Raw genomic sequence first — 24,987 nt, forward strand, 5'->3', positions numbered from 1 at the left:
TCTCTTGCTGCCACTTACCTCGCCAATCCTTCCCTCCGGATCTGGTCTTTTGGTAATCATTGGTCCTCTACTGGAACCTTTCGAGAATTCTCTACTGCTCCTGTAGGCTTCTCTCATCTACAACTTTATTCAACCTCTGTTGAATCTTTAGGTTCTACCACATTCACTTAGAATACCTTGCTGGACTCCTTTATCACTGCACTCTAGCTGTGATCTTCTTCTTCCTGCTGAGATTTCTTCACTATGCCTGTAAATCAAATTATCAAGCATAACCTTTAAACCAGAGATAAGTAATACCTGTCAGCTCACGTTTCAAGATCCTGTTGATCTTGTTTCACTTCCTCATCCGCACTGCATATCTGTGCTGCAATATTCATCAGTTCCAAAATCCAACATTCATTCATCACATGCAATTAACTGAACTTAAAAAAACTTGAATCTTCAACTAGAACTATTCTAGCTCTGATACCACCTTCTTTGACAATCTTTAGTAATTGTCCAACATCATGTTGATTGATTTTTCCAATCAAAGAAAGTTCTTCAAACATTGTAGCCTCATCTTCTAACATTGTAGCAACTCTCTCTTGGCTATTTAAGCAAGCCAACTATTTATTGTCACCCAAGGAAACAAGTTTCTGCATAACTGTCTCATCCTCATTCTGCAACAGTTCTTCTTCCCTTAAGACCATTCCATGTGATGGATTGTCTTCTTCATCACCTATATCAACACTATATGCAGAGCGTCCGAACCATCGGTTGGACGTTAAGTGCTTTTAATTGCAGAACTCGTTTCGGCGATGATTCTTCCACGCACTCATCATGATATGAAATTACTTGGAATACCAACATATAAATATTTAACAATTAACAGTAATTGTGTATTGGAACAACCACGATACCCCCATTCAATTAAACATCTAAACACTGGCCGCCAAAAGCAATCAAATTATTCAACACATTCAGTTTATTACGCCAGGTGCAGAGCCATATCTCGGAGTTCATTAAGCACAAACACATCCATATCAATTGAATTCAACTACTCATATTTACATAAACCAAGCATATATAAAAAATACATTCATGGCGAGATATGCAAATCCATGGCCCTTTTACAAACTGCCTGAAGGCTCTAAAGGAGAATACTTCCTTACTTCTCACACTCACTCCTCACGTCTTCCCTGCCTTCAATGCCTATGAGGCTCCATAATTTATTAAACTTAGCATGATAAAAAATCCCAAAATCACTCAACTAAAAACTCTAACTCTACATGCAATGCATACACATGGAAAAGCATCTTTTCAGCTTTATTCCATCTTTTTTCTATTCTAAAATAGAAAAGCTTTCCTTATCACTTAAAGGTCCACATCCACTCCTTTATGCCTAAAAGCTCTCCTAGTTTTATTTATTTATTTTGAAAATATCTAATAACTTGGAATTTAGGAAACTAATGCATGACCCTATGTCTATTATTTACAATAATTTCCCTTTGGGCTAGATGCTCCTGCATCAATTTAGCTTTCCCATTAGTGATATTATTAATCCCAGACTCAACGTATTCTAGATAAAATATATCTTCCTTAATAGGGATGTTTAAGATGGTCCCCATGGTGTCTGGGGAGTCATATAACTTCTTAATATACATGTCCCAATTCTCTAAGGGGATCAACTGGTTATATTTTGTTTTACGAATAATCACATTCCACTAAAAATTTCTGGGTGCAACTTTGGAAAGGTTAATAAGATTCTCTTGTGTCTCACTAATATATGACATCCTCTTCATTTTCATAAGATATTTGTATATACTTATATTTCAGATCTTTACAACTTCATTAGGAGTGTCTCTATTCACTTCCATGGCAATTTTATAGTCCTTGTCATACCAAGGGTTGGAAGTCTATTATTCTTTTTATATGAAAACTTAGTAGAGAACTTGTCAATGGTATTATAAAGGGTAGTAGCAAAATTGTAATAAATCTAATCAATGTTGTTTTTCTAAGTCAAGAAGCCTAAATCCCTTTTAAATCCTTTAAAAAAATGTCCACACTACGTCTATCAAAACAAGTGTGTCTTTGGCTCTCACCTGCCTCCTACATGTGATTGGTATGCATAACAAAATTGATACTTAAAGACAAAGGCCTGTGGTCAGAGTCAGGCTCATATTAGTTAAGTAGCTCAAAGTTTGCAATACAGTTGAGGACATGGCTGCCAAAAATCACATAATCCACGTTACTATTACCCAACCCATAGATACAAGTCATCTGGATGGAGGTAGGCTACTTCTTAATACCATTACAAATAATCATGTCTTCAGAAGTAAAAAGCTTGAGACGCTTGTTGCCAAATAATTTCTCGGTTATGTCTTCATAGTTTCTCTTAAATCTATAAGCTAATTCACCATTTTCATCAAGCCAGAAAGGGTCAAGATTAGAGTTGTTACCAAACAAATAGCTTGGTTAGTAACAGTTCCCACCTTAATGTGAATGAAATATTATATAAAGTGAAATAAAAATAAGAAAAAAATTACAACATATAAAAATAATTTTAAATTAAATATGAAGTATTATATAAAGTAAAGGAAAAATAAGAAACAAATAACAAGATATAAAAAATATTGTAAATTTAATATAACTAATTTTTACCGAAGAAATGTTTGAAAAAGTATGGAAATATGAATTGCAATTAGAAAAGGAAGTGTAGCAATCGAGTTATAAATAAGGAGGATTTAATTAGACTAATGGCACCCCATATTTTAAGAGCACCTAAACATGCCAGCATGTACAACCACCAAGTTTCTCATTTTGACATGGTTTCACATGCTGCAACGACATTGAAATTTCAAGTATTTTTGGATTAATTGATGTAGCCAAGAAGAATGGGTTACCTAAAAAAAGTTTCCATGACAAAAGAAGTGAGTATCACATTTGTTGAATATTGGAGAAGTGTATTTCAAGGTAGCGGTGAGTATATAATTTTGCCTTACAATTTAACTATAATTGATAACGAAAGGTATGACAGTACCCATCCATTTTAAAAGATGGACAGTATCCTCAATCCAATCATAGGGTAATAATATCACATATGATTATGCACTGCGAAAACCCCTAATACTTAATTCAAAAGAGTGAAGGGAACTCTACTTGAATGGTTCATGAGGCACAATACATGCTAAGGTTGTGAAAACGGGGTAGCAAGGTAAGTGGGCTTGATTGTGGGAAAACCTCCACAGTTAAGCGTGATTGAACCAGAGGCAATCTGGGATGGGTGACCTCTGAGAAAGTCCTGGTTATCGATTGCAAGCCATGGAAATGATGATGGACGCTATGTGATTCATTTCACTAGTTTCAATCCCACTTCTTCATCCTTGTGAGCATCACTTGATGCAATGAGTGCTAAGGGGATTATTCAAAAATCATGAGAAATTAGCAAGTTACGACTACCTCTCATGGAAATAGTCATAGATGAATGACTTACTTAATGCAATTGAATGCCAAAAATGATATCTAATATAATGCACTGCAAAAACCTCGAATACTTAATTCAAAAGAGTTAAGGGAACTCTACTTGAATGGTCCATGAGGCACAATACTTGCTAAGGTTTTTCAAATGGGGTAGTAAAATAAGTGGGCTTGATTGTGGGGAGAACTCCACAGTTAAACGCACTTGATCCAAAGGCAATCTACGATGGGTGTCCTCCCAGGAAGTCTTGTTTACCGAGTTCAAGCCCCGTAAATGATAATTGACGCTATGTGATTTATTTCACTAGTTTCAATCCCACTTCTTCACGCCTGTGAGCATCACCGAGTGCAATGAGTGCTAAGGAGACTATTCAAAAATCATGAGAAATTAGTCAATCACGACTACCTCTCATGGAAATGGTCATAGATGAATGACTTCCTTAATGCATTTGAATCCCAAAAATGATATCTAATATAATGCACTGTGAAAACCCATAATACTAGATAAAAAACTAAATAAATAAATCTCATGGTTATTGGGTAGCCCAGCAAAAGAAAAACCTACTGGGGAATTTGGCAGATAATATAAAAAAGCATCAGTTGTGGTTGTACCTTCTTGCAAACAAAACCGATAAAATCTCAGATATCTCAGTCTCGTCACCTGATTGCATTGAAATTTAATTGAAAAAACAACCTAATTGCATTGAAATTTTAATTGAGAAACAAGGCAATGAAGCATGCAAAATTAGGAGGAAAATGCCCAATTTAGAATGCTATCTTTATTTACACAACATGTTGTAAAATATTTCAAAACTTTAATCAATGGTAGATTATAAAATATTTTAGATTGCAGATTTCAAAAAATTTCAAAATACTAATTAAATTTTATTTGGATTGTAAATTCTAAATATTGAAAATATATAAGAATTTTTATCGAAATGGTATATTTCTAACCCAGAGGTATAGTTTAATTGGTCCAAGTACAATGGTTAATAGCTCCTCCCTATTTAAGAGAGGTTAATTTTCATTTTCTTTGAGGTTATATGAGTCATTATCTCTTACCTTATAAGAGTTAGGCTCTGCTATTAAATTAAGGAAGTGATCTCTTCATACGAATTTGCAAAAAAAAATCATTGTGAAAAAAATAAAATAAATAATAAAATTTTCATTTTGCAATAATAATAAAAAAATTGTACAATAACATCAATCTAACCTTGCGCTGCAAACATGATGAGAATTATTGCAATCAAATCCATGAACAATTTGAAGTTTCTCGTTCCCTCCATTAAGAATATTGTTTGAATCTCCATATTATAATTTCTGTAGACTTCTCGCTACTACATAAAGGAGGGTTTTAACACAATATTTGAGACAATTTTTGGGTAAAATGTCTTAACTTAAGGCAAAAAAAACTTGTGTGTTGTCTTAAATATTGTCTTTAAGTGGGTGTCTAAAAAATTATTGTCTTAAAAAAAGTGTCTTAAATATTATTGCTTTAAACACTATTGTCTTAAAAAATATTGTTTCTATAAAGACAATATATAACACAATCAGTATTGTCTCTTAGAAGACAATTTCATTTTTGTCTCTCTCGCGACAATTTCATTTTTGTCTCTCTAAAGGCAACACTTGGATTAGATACAATATGTGTTTAATACTAGCTATTGTCTATCTAGAGATTATACAATTTTTATTTAAAGACCACTCTTGTCTCCTTAGAGACAATATAAAACAATGAATCTAGAAATATCTCACCATCAAAATAAATCGATATAAAAAACATTTAATTAAAAATAAACTACAAAATCTTTGATTAATTCATGTTAGCGCACAGTGGAATCAAACCACCAACCTCCTGCTTGTAAACCAGATGCTCTTCCATTGAGCTAGCACATTTTAAAAAATTATTTGAAGAGTTATGGAAATCCTTAAAATTGCATTTATAGTCATTGATTAAAAATTAAAAAAATAAAAAAATTGCAGCTACATGATGAATTTCAAACAAAAAGTATTGCACATTTCAACAGAATTGAGTGAGAAAAATAAAAGTGAGTCAAAAATGGCAAGCAAGTTGCCTGCTTTTCGTCTTTATAAACTATAGATGGAGATGATAAGGCATTTGCAGTGCAATCAACACTTCGCTATGATTTTTTTCTTTTCAAACTTTCAAACAGGCACTTACCTTAAGAAAAATCAAATGGAAATGAAATATCATCTGTGCTTCACATATCTTTAAAGATTCTACAATCCATCAGAAGCATTTACTTTGTCAAGCCAAATTTACAAAAAATTGTATACCGTTCACCTTAAAATACCTCTTTGATCAGAGCACACATTGCACAACCTATCAAACACATATATCTCAATAAAAGAAATAGATTAGAAAACTTAGTGCCATCACCCATCAAATCTACCAGAACCAAATGAGAAGCGTATCAGAGCAATAATTAATGTTAAAGGCCCTGTAGTGAAAGACAAAGCATAAAAAGTAATTGAGGACTTAATTGTCCATAATACGCGTGTGTATTTTACCCATGTAGAAGGCTCCACACAATTGGACGTCATATAATATCTAAAAAAAATAATAACCTGAATGACCTGAATACAAACATCCCATGTAAGACTAGTGATAAAACAACCCAGAGTGCACTAGGCCATTTTCAATTCATTTGGAGATTGATTTCTGCAGTCTCATGAAAGAAAAAACGTTTTCCAATTGACACCCATTTCTAACATTCAACACAATTGGAGAGGAATAGCCAAAAGAGATCAACTCAATGCACGCTATGAAAATTTCACTTTGTTTTCCATTTTTAAGCATTATATCATACATCCATGTTACTCTCAATTGAGAAAATGATTTATCACCACCACCACAACAAAATCTAGCTGTTTCAATCCACTCCACACTTATTTGATCAATTACATAGGCTTACACATGCACGCCTCTTATGATAGAAGAGAAAAAGGCTCTGCTAGGTACTGGAGACTTTAGATTCAATCTCAAAGAGCAAAAGTAGAAGCACAAAATAAATAAAGAGCTACAAGTTCGATATATAAGTGGGGAAAGGGAAAGAAAAGGTGTTACAATGAATCTGGTTCTTCCTCAATGTGAATGAAACTAAGAAATTATAGATGCGTAATGTAGGAATACTCTACTTGTCATTTGGAATCCAAATTAAACTCTATCCTCTAATTCCAACAACAAATATTTCCTACAACTAATAAAAAATGAATGTCAAAATAAGCCAACTGTCAACAACCATATAGGTAAGGGAGGTCTACCCTTCCCTAAGTGCAGATGCCAAATAGAATTGCGAGCTTTTTCCATTAAGTCCAACAACCTGGTTAGATCCTTTGGTGGCAGTGACTAGGCCAAGAGTACCCTAGCTGGCCAGGCCACTATGACCTTAGCATAAATGTATAGACTGTAACTGAGAAGAAAAGGGATGTAAAAGTGCAGCATACTACATTGAGAGAGCCTTAGGTCACTAGGTCATTATGAACCTAATCATAAGCATCTAGATTGTAACTGATCAAGAACTATCACACAAAATATTACATTTTTTGAACCCCGAGATTTACCAACTCATGCCAAAACAATAAATGGATATGGAAAAAAAAACTGAAATAACTTATTTGAGGATGTTCTAGTTTCAATTTTTCCTTGAAACAATCTCCGTGACACTATTGGAAAACCAACATATGTAAACCAATCAAAATTCCCATATCCAAAAGACTAAAAGAATATGAAGATGAAGTGTGGGTTTAATAAAAAATTGCTCTTTTCCTCAAACCCACTCTTAAGGGTTGTAAAAAATCATTCTCAAGCAGCCCACGGACAAGCAAAAATTCAATCAATCGATAGATGCACCAATAAAACAAAAAAATAATATAGAGTGAAACCAATTTAAAAATAAATAAATAAAATAAAATAACTCCAAAAATTTGTTTTCAGAGTTCATGAAAAATTACCCTCTCAAGCTCATCATGGATTTCCTGTAGCTTTTCAATGGAGAGAACAAGCTCATTGTCTATGTGCTCTTCCTCTTCCCCTTTTAATCTCCTGGACTTGTGCATCTTGCCTAGTCCTTTAGACCCAGAAGTCTTAAAAATCCAACAGATTTGAAGGCACAGGCAGAGTGGCAGAGAGGGAATGGTCCTAGCATTTATTATTATGCCCATAAATGTTGCACGCTCCACCATGCCATCCTCAATGAAGAAAACTTCCAAAGATTAAAATTTAGATCCTAACATTCGTTATTACCTCCAAAAATGTTGCATGGTCCATCCCGCCATCCTCAGTGAAGAAAAACTCAAATGGAATATTATCATTAAAATACCAAACGAGTTGTTCATTAATTTTTACTTCCACCTACAAAAGAATGTTTTCCAATCTAGGTGATATGTTTTGAAACAATACCATTAGTAGTAATGTGCATGCTGAGCTCCGAGGCTGTAATGATGACACCTAATTTACTAGGAACAAAACTTAGAAAAAGGACTCAAAATAGATATGCGTCTACATCCTATTAAACTAGCAATGTTTACAGTAAATAGAACTAATATATTAGCTATTTTCACATTTTATGAACTTGTTGAAGCCTCGAAAATCATTGCTTCAACATGGGAGAAAATCACACGGTCTGGCCCTTGGTTGGTAGCTCCTTTTCCGTTTGGATTAGTGGCTCTGACTCGAGATAATGGGACCAGTTTCCTAATCTATTTAATGCTTGTGCTAATGGGGTGATATGTGATGTTTTAAAGTAATTTTCAAGCTAAAGTAATCTAATATAAACTAACAATCACATGCATTTTATCCTAATTTAAGCACTATCTAGTTATAAATATACCCAAGATTAAATTGATATATGAAATCTACAAGAAATATCTAAAAGCAATTGGTAATAAAGCTCATTCAGTTATGATGAGAAGTGAATCCGTTTTAACAATAATTGTTTTGTATAAAAAGTTAGCTAAAACGATTGTGAAAGATATATCGCATAAGGAATTATTCATATATATTCAACATAAAATATAGATCATCATGATACAAAAGTCCCATAATGGCAATCAAAAGTCAGACTTTCATACATAAACAATTCATAAGGAAATCATTGCTTAATACATAAGTAAAAAGGATTACGAGATAAAATTACCATTTATAATAAGTCCTACTCATGTGCTTCAACAATATTGATCTATATTGAGTTCATTCAACAACATCAAAGAGTACAAAAGTGAAATTTCAATAGAAGATACTAAATCAAATAAAAATAAATCTTGTTCCATTAATTTTACCAGAACTTCCTCAAAGGGACAGAAGTGCATGTTTTGAAGACTATTTCTGATAAAATTCTTGACCCCTCTCTAAATGCATGAGAGGAGTTTAAATACTTAAACTATAAAACTAAATATGGATTATTACAAAAATAGTTAAGGAGGTTTAAACGACCTGCCCCAAATTATGGAAATATAAAATCAAAATGGAAATAAATAAGGTGACTAACTATCCTGCATTTGATCCTTCAGATTGAAAATATCCATCATGGGCTTGAGTTGTGTTGGCTGGCTGGCTTAAGCTTTCAACTATCCAACGAATACAACATCGGTCAGTGTTGGTGCCATTTTATCCATAGAAGTGGTTAGGCATCGCAGGCTCATCCATTGGCTATGAGCTTTTACCAAATTTTGCTAATATTCCTCCCAATTTCGCATAGTCATTCTCCTTATCACTTTTGCTTTTTCTTCCGTTTCCTGTTTGCATTGTTGTTCAAGCTATTTTGCATTAGGAAGGAAACCTGGAGTGGACTTTGCCACAAGATTGGCACTATGTAAATTTTCATTGATGTTTTGTATGAAATTGTTTTTTGCTTCCACCACTTCTGCTATTGCCTTTTTTCTACTTCTTTAAGATGAGAATCCTAGCTCGCAAATAATATTTATTTATGCGATTCTTCTAGCTTAGGCAGGTCGATTTTCCTACCATCTTTTGTATTCTTCCAGGCAATGAAATCAAAGACCTCTTTAAATATCTCATCGTATTCAAGTCCCATTTCCACAACTTGACTTGTCCTCTTATCACTCGTTTCACAATAAGATTTCCACTGTGAAATATTCTGGCACACTAATTCTTTCTGGTGCATCCGTTGGGAGTTATGACTGAGTGCTTTGGTAACAAACTGATCAATTTTTGGATCATCTTTGTGTAGATTAGTTATTTCATGTATCTATGCTTCCTTCTCAGCTAACCAGGTTCGATGTTCTATTTGCATCTCTTAGAAGTCCCATTGTAGCTTAGCTAACTGTATCTCTTCCTACTAGTCAAATTCTCCTTGTTGTAATTGTTGCTCAAGTGACATTATTTTATCTTCCTTTTCTGTAAGCAACATTTTTACTTCTGTTGCTTTTTCCATGGTCATTGTAGCGTAAGAACCTACAAACTCTAAGAGTCTAGTAAGGTTGGTGGATGGGTCAATGGGTGAGTCTTTCCAAGGAACATACATTGGTTCATTTTCGGGGTAGTAGGACCTATAGAGTCCAATTTGCTTTTCTTTCTTTGTCTTTTCACCATGGCATTATGTTGTGGGGTATAAAACACATCTAGAGGGGGAATTTCTTCGATTCACAAAATTATTTCGGAAGTGGGGGTAACAAGGATGTGCTCTACCTCTTATGTATTTGCAACCTCTTCCACTGTAATTTCCTGAGTTGTTTTCTATTGTGGAGTTTGCAACTCTAGCGCCTGTTCCTCTCTGTTGAGACTTTTTTAAAAATGTCGCACTCCTCTAAATAAATTAACAGGAGTTTTATTGGTTGTCCAGAGGTAGTATGGATCTCAACCTCCTTGCTAGCTGAAGTTTCCTCAACTATATTCTATTTCGATTTGGATGTATCCTTTACTGAATCCATGCTTATGATTTTCCCATTTTGCGATGACTGTTGTGATCCCCTGGTAGATTTCTCTTGAGATTTCACTCCAGAATCGGTTTTAGAATTTTGTTCGGAGTCTCCTTGTATAGTCACACTGGGAATAGACTCCCTTATTGGTTGAATCAATAATTGGTCCAATGGGACCTTTGCTAACCTCCTTTCTCTGTAGCTATAAAAAATTTCCAGATCTTCGCAGTCAAAAAGTAGTTGTGCCATATGCTTCACCTCTGTAAAGGCATTTTTTTGCAAAATGATGTCATCAAAGGCATCCTCCTCATTACTAAATACTTTTATTTTCACCGGAGTATTGAAATTTTCGAAAGTGCAGAATGGGTCATATTTCCTTCCAGGTAATTTAGGTAATCGCAGAGATAGCATGTTCTTTGCTTCTCTGAACACATGCCCTAGGTCATGTAATGGAAATGCTCCATACTATACAAGGAATGTAGGCCAGACGGACCTTTTTTATTCTTTTAGTGTCTTTCTCATTATTTGATGAGGCCTGGGTGTATTCTGTTGGGTCGTCATTCTCATTGGACAACTTCTCCACGAACTTCCTGTTGTAGATGACTTGTGGCTCTGGTAGGTGGTACATATGTCGTAGGCTGTCTGGGGTAAAAGATCTTCTCTTGAATTCCTTGTCTAGGATGTTGGCTTCATCAATAACCCATTTAACCATGTCGGTATAAGGGATTATATTCAGGCACGTGGCTATGTGGTGCAAAATAAGCATGTCGTCACTAACCTGGAAACATTTGAGGAATCACGTCTATCAACTGTAATTATTGTTTCCATAATCCTTGGTTGCTCCTCCTCGAGTATATTATGCATAGTCTTCCATGTAGAGGTTCCTCACTCTATGTTGCATGTAGTATCCGTAAACAGAGGAGTCATTTCAGACTTCTGAGAGGTGACATCCTTGCCTTTCTTCACCATGGTTCTTAACACTTTTCTCTGTGGATTTTTCCTGAAAGTAAAGAACAACAATGATCGGATACACAAAGATTAATGTAAAATGAAATAATGCAGATAGCTTGTAGAGGTGATAAAAGGAGTTTTATTTGAAGGCACATAAGAAGATATCATATCACTCTAAATGGCTTTTCCCACATAAATGTAGTTCTGTCTTACTAAATTCCCATTAATGATTCATTATCCCTTAGCTTTAATGCTCATAAATTTTTGCATCGTAAAATAGGAAGAAAGATTCTAGGGTGGCAAGCCTTTGAACTACAATGATAGAGATTGTGTGATTTGCAAAGAAATATCGCAGTTCACAATATCACAATATGCCTTTTTACCTTTCTTACCTCTTGCTATGTTTCTCCGAGATACGAGATACGATCCACTCCTTTCTCATTTCAAAACATAGCTAATTTCCAGGTTTATCTTATGTAAAGGACCCTTTTCACTGAGTGACGGAGTTAAAACATTTTCTTGTCATATTCATGGAGTGGTTATAGGTATTAATCACATTTCACAATATTGGTTGGTGATAAGTATATGGTGTTCATTTGAATGCCCGAAATTTGATGCAATAAAGGTTACAACACCATCGCAGTTTCGCATCTCACATGTTTCGCAATGACCTTTTTAAAGAGGGTTCTTTATGAATGGTGATATGCAATGCGAGACTTAAGCCTAAAAAGCTTAAGAACTTAGTTTATGTCAAGTTTCATGATATTTTAGAGCATAGAGTCCTTACTTAATCATTTTACTTGATTTTGGAGGGTTAGAAAGTTCCTTTGGTGGGTTTTAATCATGCTATATTTGAGAAGGTAAGTATTTAGTAGTTTTATAAAAAGGGGGGTTTTGATTGTTATATTTTATTTATTCCAAAAAATAAAAGAAATGCCTAAATGCTAAGTTTGTTTTTTGGATAGATTTTTTTGAAGGGTCCCCCTTTATTAACATAATATTAAATACTATAATTAATAAATGGGGGGTTGCTAAGTATCACAACAATTGACGATTCACTTGGAAGAACTAGTTATCTCTAAGAGTTTTTTGAAATTTCTAAAACTTCCAAAATAAAGATATTTTTGGAAATAAAATAAATTACATGGAATATAAGGTAAGTAATACTTCTCTTTATTAATAAAATAGCATCTACTTAGCTACCATTTTTTTGATTATTCTTTTCTCATAAAATGTAACTTTGTCTCCAGCAGTCTTTACTTCGTTTTTTAAAGATAAAAGCAAGAAGTCTCTCCTCAGATCAATTTTTGGTATACTCAGTTGTCATAGGTAGAGCCTCCTCTGCCAACAGGAATTCATAGCTTCGATAGGGTTACCTTTTAACAATTAATGGTTTAGTATCCCACTTAAATCAGAATGCAATTTTAAAGATAAGCTCATAAGTATACATATTGCTTTGTTTATTTTCTAAACTAATTCATTGTCACTTTAGCTCTTCATCTTTTGTTTCTTAAGGGACAATTTCTTGGTTTGGTGACCACCATTGACAATTACATTCACGAGACTCAAAATCTTGTGCTTAAGAGCGTGCAGGTTCAAGTCCTCTTCAAGGCATAATATTGTTCATGCTTATTGAATGAGCAATTCAATGTCTGATTTGTAACTTAACTAAACAAGTTGGCTCATGATGAGACCCCTTGCCTTTTGATTAATATAATCTTAAGCCATTACCCTGTTTTGATATGAAGTATTGGTAATGTTAGTTAGTTATAATCTTAGGATCACAGTAAGCCAGCTCTTGATGGGACCTTTTATCCTTTAAGTTTAAGTATATTTTAAAATTACACTCTAAAAAATGAAATCTAATTAAGTGGGGAGAATCATTGGCTCTCTAAGAGCTTTTGGACGACAATTGTAGAGTTTTGAAGATGCCTTTTTGAAGAGAGACTTTGCTTTGTTATTGATACTTTTCTGGGCTGATGTAAAGGAGAAGTTTCCTTCTTAAAGTAAGTTTCATAAAAAATCAGATAATTGAGGCAGAAAATAGGCAGTTTTAAGAGCAATAGAACTTAACTATATATTTCATATGTGAAGATTACTTTCATAACAATCTTTACTTATGCTAGCGAAAAGTCAAATTAAAAAGAGACTATCTTTTTTCAATTGGTATTATTCTTTCGAAAAGAAAATTTTAACTAAAGGCAATAATACACAGTGAACAGAAGAGATCATCTTCTATGGAAAGTATTTCTTTAGAACTTGTCCATTAACAGGTAGAGATTCTCCGTTACCTGATAAATCTTGTAGCAGAAAAGTCAATGGGCCTACTTGTTCCACAATCTAAAATGGGCCAAGCCTCATTTGTTGGAACTTGATATGCTTACCTTCCTCTTCATGGGCTTTATCCCATTTTAATACTAGGTATCCCAGTTGAAAAGACTTTGAAGTTACAAAATTTGAATCAAAGGAGGCTTTACTAACTGCTAATGATCTGCATGCATGGTCCTGACTTTTTCCCTTTCCTCTTCAAGCTTAACAATTTGTAATTGTCTAACATGCATAGATGAGGAAGGAGTTTCTCCAATGAATTGAACTAAGGCTAAGGATGGAATAGCTACATTTGTTGGAAAGGTTGCTTCCTTCCCATAGACCAAATTAAAAGCAGAATTGCCAATAGAGGCTTTCTAAGTTATTCGATCTACCCATAGAGAAAATACTAAAGACTTATGTGAGTTCTTTGGCCTTGTTCAACAGTTAATTCAATAATCCTGATGATATTTTTGTTTGTGGATTGGCCAATCCATTTCCTTGCGGAGAGTAATTGGTCGAATACTTAAGCTTAAAACCTATTTTAAGAGCAAATTCTAGCATAGCATTGCCTGAAAAATAAGATGAATTATCAAACATCAAAGCAGATGGTAAGCCAAACCTGGTGATGATAAATTGGTCTATAAATTCAATAATATTTTCTGAATTAGCTACCTTGAGTGGAATTTCTTCTACCCATTAAGTGAACTAATCAGTGGTTTTAAGGATGTATCTATGCTGCTTAGAGAAATGAGGAATGATCTCACCTATTACATCCAATCCCCATTGCTAAAATTGTTGGTCAATGATGACTGGTTGTAATGGTAGCGTGGGTTTTCCCTGTCTTCCAGTAGCTGTTTGACAAATATTACATCTCCTTACATAACCATGTGCATCTTTGAATAGTGTTGGCTAGTAATAACCAGCATGCAAGATTTTATGTGTTGTAGTATCTCCTCCGAAGTGACCACCAGTTGGTCCATTGTGAAGTTCTTGTAACACCTTCTCTGCCTCAAACTTTTCAAGGCATCTAAGTAAAATAGAATCATAATCGATTCTAAATACCACATCCTCGACTATTTGATATTGCCTAGCTTTCAATCTAGAGGCACTTTTCTTTGTGTAATTTAATTGGGTTGGTGTGTATCCATTTTTAAAGTAAAATATGATATCAGTGTACCTTGATTCTGTGTTGTTAAGGATTATCTCATAGATTTCTACATTTTCACCTGATTGTTGCAATTCTAATATATTCGATGCTCCTACCAACATCTTAGAAAAACCTTGACATTTTACAATTTTCACTGGTTTAATTTCTCTGTCATATTTTTGCAGGGTTGTCACCCAATTTTCTCTCTTTTCTCCTACACCCCTTTGTATTAAAAGATTTCTCACTAATGAGAATGGTACTATTACTTTAGTGTGGGTTTCGAGGAGAAAAGGTCTGAAGTGTTTTATAGATTTCAAAGTAGCAAATGCTTGTTTTTCAACATCTGAGTAATTTAGTTCAGCTCTCTGCAAATTGGAGCTAAAGAAAGAGCTTGGGGCTTCAACTTTTTCTTGATTTACTTGCGTCAATATGGTTGCGTATGATTTCTTGGAAGCAAAAGTATATAAAATGAAATGATTTGAAAAATTTGGTGTTGCTAAAGATGGGGTGTTTATGATTGCTTGTTTAATCAAGCTAAAAGCTTCATGTTCTGAATGTCCCCATTTAAACATAGATTTTTTCTTTATCATGGATTGAAGAGGTAGAACAATTCTTGAGAAGCCAGGGAAAAATATTTTAACAAAATTTATTTGACCCAGGAAATATTGCATTGATTTTTTGTTAAGGGGTAAAGGTATTTCAGAAATTTCTCTAATTCTGTCAGGGTCAATATGAATTCCTGCTTCAGAAACAATGAAACCAAGGAATTCCCTTCACTTAACGTGAAAACGACTTCTTGACATTCAGAGAAATTCCATATGTTTGGCAACGTTCAAAGATTTGTTTTAAATATCTTAGATGATTAGTGCGTTTTTTGGAGTATACCATTATATTATCCAAGTAGATCCCTATTGATTTTTTTACTAAACCTTTGAAGGATATATCCATATCTCTCTGGAAAGTGGCACTGGAATTGATCAGTCCAAATGACATATTCTAATAAGCGTAAGTGCCCCACTTTATCGTGAATGTAGTTTTCGGCTGGTCACCTGGATGTACTAAGATTTTATTATAACCTGAGAATCCATCTAGGAAAGACATTAGCTCTGAGTGTGCTACTGATTACAAAATCTGCTCCACAGGGGGTAATGGGAAAATGTCCTTTTGGCAAGCTTTATTGACGTTTTGGAAATCTATACATATCTGAATATTGCAGTTCTTTTTCCTGACTAGGAAAAGATTCGAAACCCACCGGGAATGTCTGACATGAAAAATAATTTTGGCTTTCAGCAGTTTATTCAACTCAGATTTAATTTGACTTTATAAATTAGGATGGATCTTCCTCAATTTCTGTTGAATAGGTATTTCATCAGATATAATGGGAATAGTATGTTAAATAATAGAGGTATCATATGTCTTGAGATCTTCATAGTTCCATGGAAAGACATTCTCGTATCTTTTCAACAAACCTATAAAAGCTACTTTTTCGTCTAATGTAAGACTGGGACATAAGTTAATATTTTGAGGCTTTAAATTATTCCCCAGATTGATCAATTCAAACCTGAGAGTTGAACTCTGAATTTTTGAATTGGTGGATTGTTTAAATCTATTTTAAGGTCATATAAATCTTCCAACTTAACTACAGATTTTGGTATAGCATTAATGATTGTTTCTTGTTTAAGTTAGTTATCATGTTGGTCCTCATCAACTATCTGGTCATTGTAAGAGCCTTCTAAGGTTAGGAATCTTATGATGTCCGGGTCATTATTAAAGACTCTCTAGTTGGTGTTATTGTCAGGAATAAAAGGCCTAAAAATTAATTCAATGGAAAATCGATCTGGTTGTAATCTTCTGGTGGGATAGGATTGTGAGCGACCTTGGCTAGAAGATCAGCACTAGCATTCTGGAGTCTTGGAATAGGGGAGATATTAAACATTTTAAAGTGGAGAGTCATGTCTTGGACTAATGACTGATAATGTTTCGAATGTCTCGATTAATAGTGTACGATATTTCTTAGCTATTTTATGACAATCTTTGAAGCTCTGAATACTTTGAGGTATTTGACGTTAAGGTCAATTGCCTTATCCAAACTTTTAACTAGTGCCTCATATTTAGCGGTGTTGTTTGTGAAATTGAATTCAAGTCCGTGTGCTAACATAGTATTTTGCCCCTTTGGGTTGACTAAGATGCAACTTGCTCATGCTCCATCATTGGATTTAGATCCATTAAAAAATAATTTCCAAAATAAAGATTTAACTACATGTTTATCAACAAAATTTATGCATTTAGAAGTGTCTGTTTGAGAAAAATTTTCAAGTTGAGAGACAACAAAGTTTTCTAAGAAAGGTGAACAGAGAAAATTTTAAGAAGCCCCCCAAATTCACATGTATAATAAATGAGTGAATCTCCATGGTATATAGGAAAAATGGAAGGCGATTTTATCAATAATATGATATGTATATATAATTTTTTTGCGAATGTCTCACGAGGCATGGCGAATATTTTACTCAATTATAAAATCTTGTGTTTATTGAATACAGAAATAAAATCATTGCATTTATTTAAAATATATTTTGAAATCAAAATTACCGAAATTACATATCGATAACCTAGTGGGTGTAGGATAAAATTCACCCGTGCCATTCACAGAAAGCATGAGGAAAAACCTAATACTATATATAAAACCAAGAAAAATTCAAATTCATCACTTCTAGGGACCTCATAACCACCCTGCCAATACACAAGTATGTTCCTATTTGCAATTAGAAAAATTACCGAAATTACAATATGTTTACTCCAGCATATGTTGGAAAGTTATAGAAGGATGACTAGTGCAATCAATCCATTCCTTTTAGCCCTGGATTTGTTTCAGTTTAAAACAGAAGTATACAAATATACTTGTCCAATGTCTATGCTTTAACCATTCACCTTAAGATGTTTTTACAATATAATTTCCTAAGTCTATTTAATATCTTCATTATCATAAAAACCAACCTATATCCATCTTAACTCCACATCTACCATTCTTAGGGGGATGAAATCTATTTATCCCTCTGAGCACTTGGTAGACCCAGAATTAAGATGGATCTAAGATGATAGAATTTCCCCTTTAAATAGTCTATGGTCACATGAATACCATGGTATTACCATGGGTTATCATAAACCTGGAGCTTAAAAATTACTATTAGTAATTTATAAAAATTAATAAAATTAATAGTTGATTTTTATTTTATTTTTTATTTTAACAAAGCTAAAATGTTTAACATACATTAAATTACAACATCCATTTTTACTCTTGATCAGATCAAATATTTTTTCACTCTATGCTACTTTGCATCTCACGATATTTGATACCTCTTGGGGGTGAGTAGATCTAGAGTAAAGATGGATCTATGCTGTTTTAATTCCCCCATTTAAATAGCCTACATTCTAGGTGAATACCATGGGTCAATACCATGTGCCATTTTTATTTTTATTAATACTAATATTAGGGTTAATAATGTCTTTTTGCATGGTATTAATAACAATCTAGTCCATGGTATTTGTCCCATAGTACTTTTCCCATAGGTTTCACCTAAATATAATGCATGTTTTGAGTATTTGTAAATATAAGGTGATTTATGGAGTAAATATAAAAAAATGTTTTATTTGTTTACCATACCTCTCGTTTATTTATATTTTTATTAATTTACCATACCTCTTTTACAGATATGGTATTTGGCCCATAGGATTGACTTAAATAAAACCTCTTTCTTGAGCCTTCATAAATAAAACGAGGGATATGGACTAAATGTAAAAAGAGGTTTCATTTATTTACCATGCGTCTAGTTTATTTATATTTTTATTTATTTACCATACCTCTCATTTATTTATATTTTTATTGATTTACGATACCTCTTTTATAAATATGTTATTTGGACCTTTGGCCCATAGGATTCACTTAAATAAAACCTATTCTTGAAACTCAGCGAATGGAAGGTTGTAACTTCTAATTTCAAGGGCTAACTTTACCTTTTTTACCCTCTCAATTAAAATAAGGTGGGATATTTGAGGTGATTTGTAAAAATGTACTATGATACAAAATATTCACCCACTAAAAATTTAAAACCCTTTAATTTCTCCAAAGGGCGAACATCCGCCCCTAAAATTTTCTATGAAGGTGAAGTATGAGCATTGAAATTCCCTAGAAATTATTCTACAGAATAATTTCTGATGATATTGTTGCTATACGTGATTAGTTCATTTTCTCCTTCTAATTCTGTTACTATGAACTTTTGATGTTTCTCACCATTAACCCTTATTTGATTTGGTTTGCCATTATAGGGAAGCCACATGTGACACCAATCAGTTTCAAAATAACCATGAAGTTTTCCTAACCAGTCTCTACTAAGGATTAAGCCATAGAACTCATGAATGTCAGCCACAAGTATGTCAATGACTTGGAAAACTTTAGGATTTGATGAAATTTTGATGGTTACTTGGTTAAGTTCCCCAACAACTTCAACTTGAGAGTGATCTAACTGAACTATTTGTACAACAGATTTCTGAGGTTGAGCATTCAACTTTGCACAAATTGTTCTCGATAAGATGTTATATGAAGCTCTATAATCAACTAGACAGTTGTGAAAGTTTTTGTTAAAGACTTCAAAAGTAAGGAGATGTGGTGAAGTGTGGGACTTTTCTATTCCCCCAATTAAAGCTATATCAATTGGATCAATCTCATTAAAAGAAGCACTAGGGAGTCTTCCCCTTCCTTGGGCAGCTTGTGAGATCAGGATAGTAGGAAGCGGTGCAGTAGGTACTACTTTAAGTTATCTTAAAAGTAACTTTTGTTGATGTTTCAATTTACTAAGCTGATGAAATGTAATTTTTTCCCTAGTCTTCTTCATATCATCAATAATATTATATTCCATTTCATCAGAAACTATCAAAGTTTTAGATGAAGGAGAAGGATCCAGTTGATTAGGTGTAGTTTAAGTGGATTTTGGTACAAATTTCTTACCTATTGCTTCGTCCCTCTAGGGTGGCATTGGAGCCTTCTGTTTCATATTTGTTTGTGACAATTCTTTGGTATTTTTACTTCGGGTAGCAACAGGTAATGCTTTTTCAGTTTCTTCATTGGGAAGGATAAAATCCCACATTCCTTGTAATTCTGATACTTCTTCATCATTTGTCTCTTCTTTGTTTGTTGAAACTTTGTCCTCCTCTCCATTTGATTCAACATTTGATATGGCATTTGGGGGTTTACGATCAATAGGGGAATTCATTGTAAATGGTCTAAAAGGTCTCTTAGAGGAATTCTTTGCAACCTCTTTTTTTAATATCAACCATTTCGTTAGACATGATCTTGACAACTTTATGTAACCCTTCAATATGAAACAAATATTTTGGTGTTTCTTCATAGAGTCATATCTAAAGGTTACCTTCTTAGATTTCTGTTCTTCTAATGTGTTTTTCTTTTCCTAAACTAAAATGCATTTTTCCACAGCTATTGCCTCTTTCATATTTTCTGCCAAAGTTGGTTTAACAACTCTATCAACAAACATAGTTGTGTTTGATGGTAGAGTAGAGATGTACCACTCATTTTGGACCACATCGCTAGGCTTAGATGTCATTGGTATCTTATTCAATAATTTATTGAAGCGAGAGCTGAAGTCCTTAATGGGTTCCTTCGTTTCTGCTTTCAAATTGGAGAGATCATTGATTAGGGTAGCTGTAGATATATCATCTCCAAATTTAGATAAAAATTTCTCTTGAAAATCATCCCAATTGTTAAGAGAACCTGATGGTAATGAAAAGTACCATGATCCTGGTACTCCCTGTAAAGTATATGGGAAATATATTACAACTGCGTCTTGTTCCACTACTTCATTCAAGTCAGTGGACAACATAAAATTATTTCTATGTTCTTCAGCTAATAGGCCCTTATCAGGATTGAATTTGGGCAACCATTTCTTTGGATGTGCTGGTAATTGATGTAAAGGTCTAGCCATCCCAATAGCCACTAGGTTTTTTCATGGCCTTGGAGGATTTTGTGCCATTGCTGGTATGTGGGTAGGGGAAGGTGTAGTGATAGTGTTTGAAGGTGATTGGGTAGAGGAATATGTAGCTCCTGTACATGTGTGAACCATGATCTGGAGTGTTGAGATGGATGATTGATCTTGTGAGGGTATACATGGAATGAATGAAGATGATGATATGTCAAAATTGGCAACTGGGGAAAAACTTCATGTGGGTCATCTTATTCATGGCTGATAATTTTTTTATTAGATTCCTCTCATTGAGAGGTGTAGTATTGATATAAATATCATCCCATTCTGATAATTATTCATGGAGATATGAATTTATTTTGATTATGGAATTATTATCAAGCCAACCTACAACTCATGTAGGCTTAGAAGCCCAACTGTCGCATCTATTCAAACACCAACATTTTGTATAAAAATACGAGGAATTTTCCTCATTTGGACTCACTCATCTCATCACATCTCTCTCTATCTACTACACACAAAAGTGTCTCTTCCCTACTACGCAGAAAAGGATCTCTCTCTCACATATGTGAAGCCAGAAGTTGCTGAAACTAAAGCTGCAATTACAGAAGTAAAGATTAACCTACATGGACTAGGAGATTTCCTAATCTGAACTATGTTGTAGGTTCATATGAACCTCCTCTAAAGGCTACAACTTTTGGTGGTGGAATCAAGTCAATCCGACAGACGGTTTGCAAGATATCGACTACCTAGTTTGAAGCTGGAAGCCGCTGAAACTGAAGCTACAATTGTGGAAATAAAGATTTACCTACGTGTACTAGAATATCTCCTCATCTAAAATATGTTGTAGGTTCATACGAACCTCCTCTAAAAGCCACAACTTTTGGTGGTGGAATCAAGTCAATCCGACGGACGATTTGCAAGATATCGACTGCCCTAGTTTGAAGCCGAAAGCTGTCGAAACTGAAGCTGCAACTGCAGAAGAAAAGTTTGACCTGCGCGGACTAGAAGCTCTTGTCATCTAAACTATGCTATAGCTTTAGATGAACCTCCTCTGGAAGCTACAACTTTTGGTGGTGGAATCAAGCCGATCCAACAATTGGTTTGTGAGATATCATCTGCCCTAGTTTGATGATGAAGCCGCTAATGCTGATGCTGTTGATCTAGGGTTTGCTGCTACTGATATGAATCATATTTATTGTACTATTTCTCTGTACTGAATTATTGAATATAAAAGAAGATTTGATCAAAGGGTTTCCTCACAAATTATGGGGTTCGTCCCTGGATATCCGCCACATCTTGTGTCTCTTGTCTTGGTTTGTTTTCTATTGATCGTTTAATGTTCTATCCACACTTTACTTTATGGACATGTGATTGCTAATATGTGGAATATAATAAGAAAAATAAGTAAAATTTTATAAACATAGAACATACCATAACTTAACATGGAATTAGAGCTGAGGTGAAGACAAAGCCCAAGCAAGAGCAAGAGAAATCACTGAAGAGAAGATTGGCATGGCTATCCTAAAAAGAACAATGGAGTCCTCAACAGTCTTTCCCACCAAAGACAAGCTCCATGAAAAAGCTGACTATCATGGATGGAAGATGTCTATCAATCTAACCCTTGAGGATCAAGGAATGTTAGATCATGTGAGAGACAATATTGTTGAGCCTCCATCAAATACACCTCCTATTGCCAGGAACAAATGGAAGAACGGAGAAATTAAAGCGAAGAAGATCATATAGGACTCTATCAACAAGTGCTTGGTGGCCTATGTCTCTGAGTTAGACACCTCCATGGAAATCTACAATAGAATGGTGAGTTTATTTCAAGTTAATGATGCAAATCAAGTTTCTTTTCTTAGAAATAAGCTGAAGGAAATTCATAAGGGTAAAGATGAGAGTATGTAGGCATACTTATTAAGAATCACCGAAATCAATAACGATGTCCTATCTATTGGGGAGACTATTACTGATAGAGAAATGGAACTCACGACTCATGGAGGATTACCATCCAAATGGTATGTGTTCAGGACTACTCATCTGAAAAATAATGTAATTCTTGGTTTCAAGGAATTAATGGCTAGATGCATTCAAGAAGAAACAAGGGTAGAAGAGCAAGAAATGACCATGCCTAAAGGTCCTCCTACTTCCTTTTCTTCTCATGCTAAGAAAAGAAATAATTCTGGGACTAAATCAAAAGGAAAGGTTGGACCTAAGGGTGGAAGAAAAGGATGATGTTACATTTGTGATAAAGCAGGTCACTATGCAAGGGAGTGCCCTGATAGAAAGGACCCACACCAGGATGAGGATCAAAATCCCTCTGATGGAAATCAAAGGAATGAAAAATTCAATTGCAAAGATAAGATGAGAGTTGGGAATCAAGGAAGAGGACAACCATTCAAGAAGGCTAGAAATTCTAGGATGCATTAAATGCACCTGACCTCAAAAAGAACTTGGTGTCCATCTCGGCAATGGAAGAAAATGGCTACAAGGTAACCTTCAACGATGGCAAGGTATGTATATGGAAAAATAATGTTAAAGATGCCTTTACTCTTGGGTTTCATGTTGATTCATTATATCAGGTCGATGGATGTCCGCTAGGTGTCATGTCTTATGACACATCTCTTCAGTCCAAACATTGGCATCGGAGGTTTGCCCCCCTTCATTATAAAGCTCTACTCGGTGTAAGACAATGGTAGCAGGGATGCCCAAATTCCGAGTAGAGAAATAAGGTGTATGTCCAGGATGTGCTGAAGGAAAGCTCAAAAGGAGACCATTCCCCTCAAGCCTAAGCAAGACCTCTGATATATTACAGTTGGTTCACTTAGGCATACCTGAGGTTGGCATTAAGAGGGAGACTACTACACCACATACTCTAGAGCAGAGTGGTGTGGCACTATATGATTATGGAAGTTGTCTCTATGGGTAGATGATGTAACAATGCTTGATGTGGAACAACCAATGGATCCTATTTATCCACATGAGGCTTCCTCTTCCAGGAAGAGGCCTTCATGGCTTAGGGCACTACTTGATGATGCTGAAGGACATACGGCACCCTAAGGAACCTTTTGTGAAAGTAAGAAACCTAATAGGTATCAGGGATACCTAACCATCATGATCACGATCATAGAAAATGAGCCTTCATCATTCTCATATGCCATCAAGCATCAAGTATGGAAGGATTCTATGACTAAAGAATATGAGTCTATCATGAAGAATGATGTCTTGGAAGTAGTTCCCAAACCCCAGGAAAAGACAGATGTTACTTCCAAATGGATTTATAAGATAAAACATGCAGTATATGGTAGTACGGAGAAGTAGAAGGCTCGTTTTGTTGCTCGTGGTTTCTCCCAGAAGGAAGGTATATACTATGATGAGATATTTGCACCTATTGCCAGATATACAACCATTCACTCAATCATAGCCCTTGCCACTTCACAAGGATGGAACCTACATCAGATGCATGTCAAGACTACGTTCTTGGATGACTCGATCAAAGAAGAGGTCTACGTGGAGCAACCTGAAGGATTTGAGATTTATAATTGAAAATATCGTGTATGCATGTTGAAGAAGGCTCTCTATTGGATGAAGCAAGCACCCCGAGCATGGTATGAGAGGATCAATAGCTACTTGATGAAATTGGGATTCACTAGGAGTGAAGCTAATTCTAACCTTTACTTTCAGGTTGAAGATGACAAGCCTCTCATACTGGTGTTGTATGTGGATGACCTCTTTCTAACATGTGCATACCCTCTCATTCACAAATGTAAGAGGGAGTTGGCTTTTGAATTTGAAATGAAGAATCAATGACTTGAATTGTGGTAGAAACCAAGGGAAATTTTCCTATCTCAAGAAAAATATGTGGTGAAGATTCTGAAAAAAATTGGTATGGTGGACTGCAAGCCTGTGACTACCTCGAGGATCTTAACTTTCAAAAGTTATATGGTAGTGATGTCGAACCAGATTTTGGAAATGCCTCTGAGTTTCAAAAACTCATTTGCATTTATGTTTTTGTTGAACTTCCATCCGAACATATGTTTTTCAGTTAGAATTGTGAGCTCATATTTGGTTGAGCCTCACTAGATTGGTGCCAAGAATATTTTGAGATGTCTTCAGGACAATATCTCATGGATTGAGATACACTACCAAAAATATGAAACTGCATGATACTAATTAGGCAGGTAGTGTGGAGGATCACTGGAGCACTTTTTAGTGTTGTTTCTCTTTGGA

General features: G+C 34.6%; 1 pseudogene; it reads right to left on the reverse strand.

Annotated features, from left to right (window-relative positions):
- LOC149238260 (chaperonin 60 subunit beta 2, chloroplastic-like) overlaps window positions 1–24,987 on the reverse strand; it is a 45,676-nt pseudogene that overhangs the window by 863 nt on the left and 19,826 nt on the right.

The sequence above is a fragment of the Pinus tabuliformis genome, chromosome 8, assembly GCF_031772625.1.
Source record: "Pinus tabuliformis cultivar Carrire ecotype Pingquan chromosome 8, CPIR1, whole genome shotgun sequence".
Lineage (NCBI taxonomy): Eukaryota > Viridiplantae > Streptophyta > Pinopsida > Pinales > Pinaceae > Pinus > Pinus tabuliformis.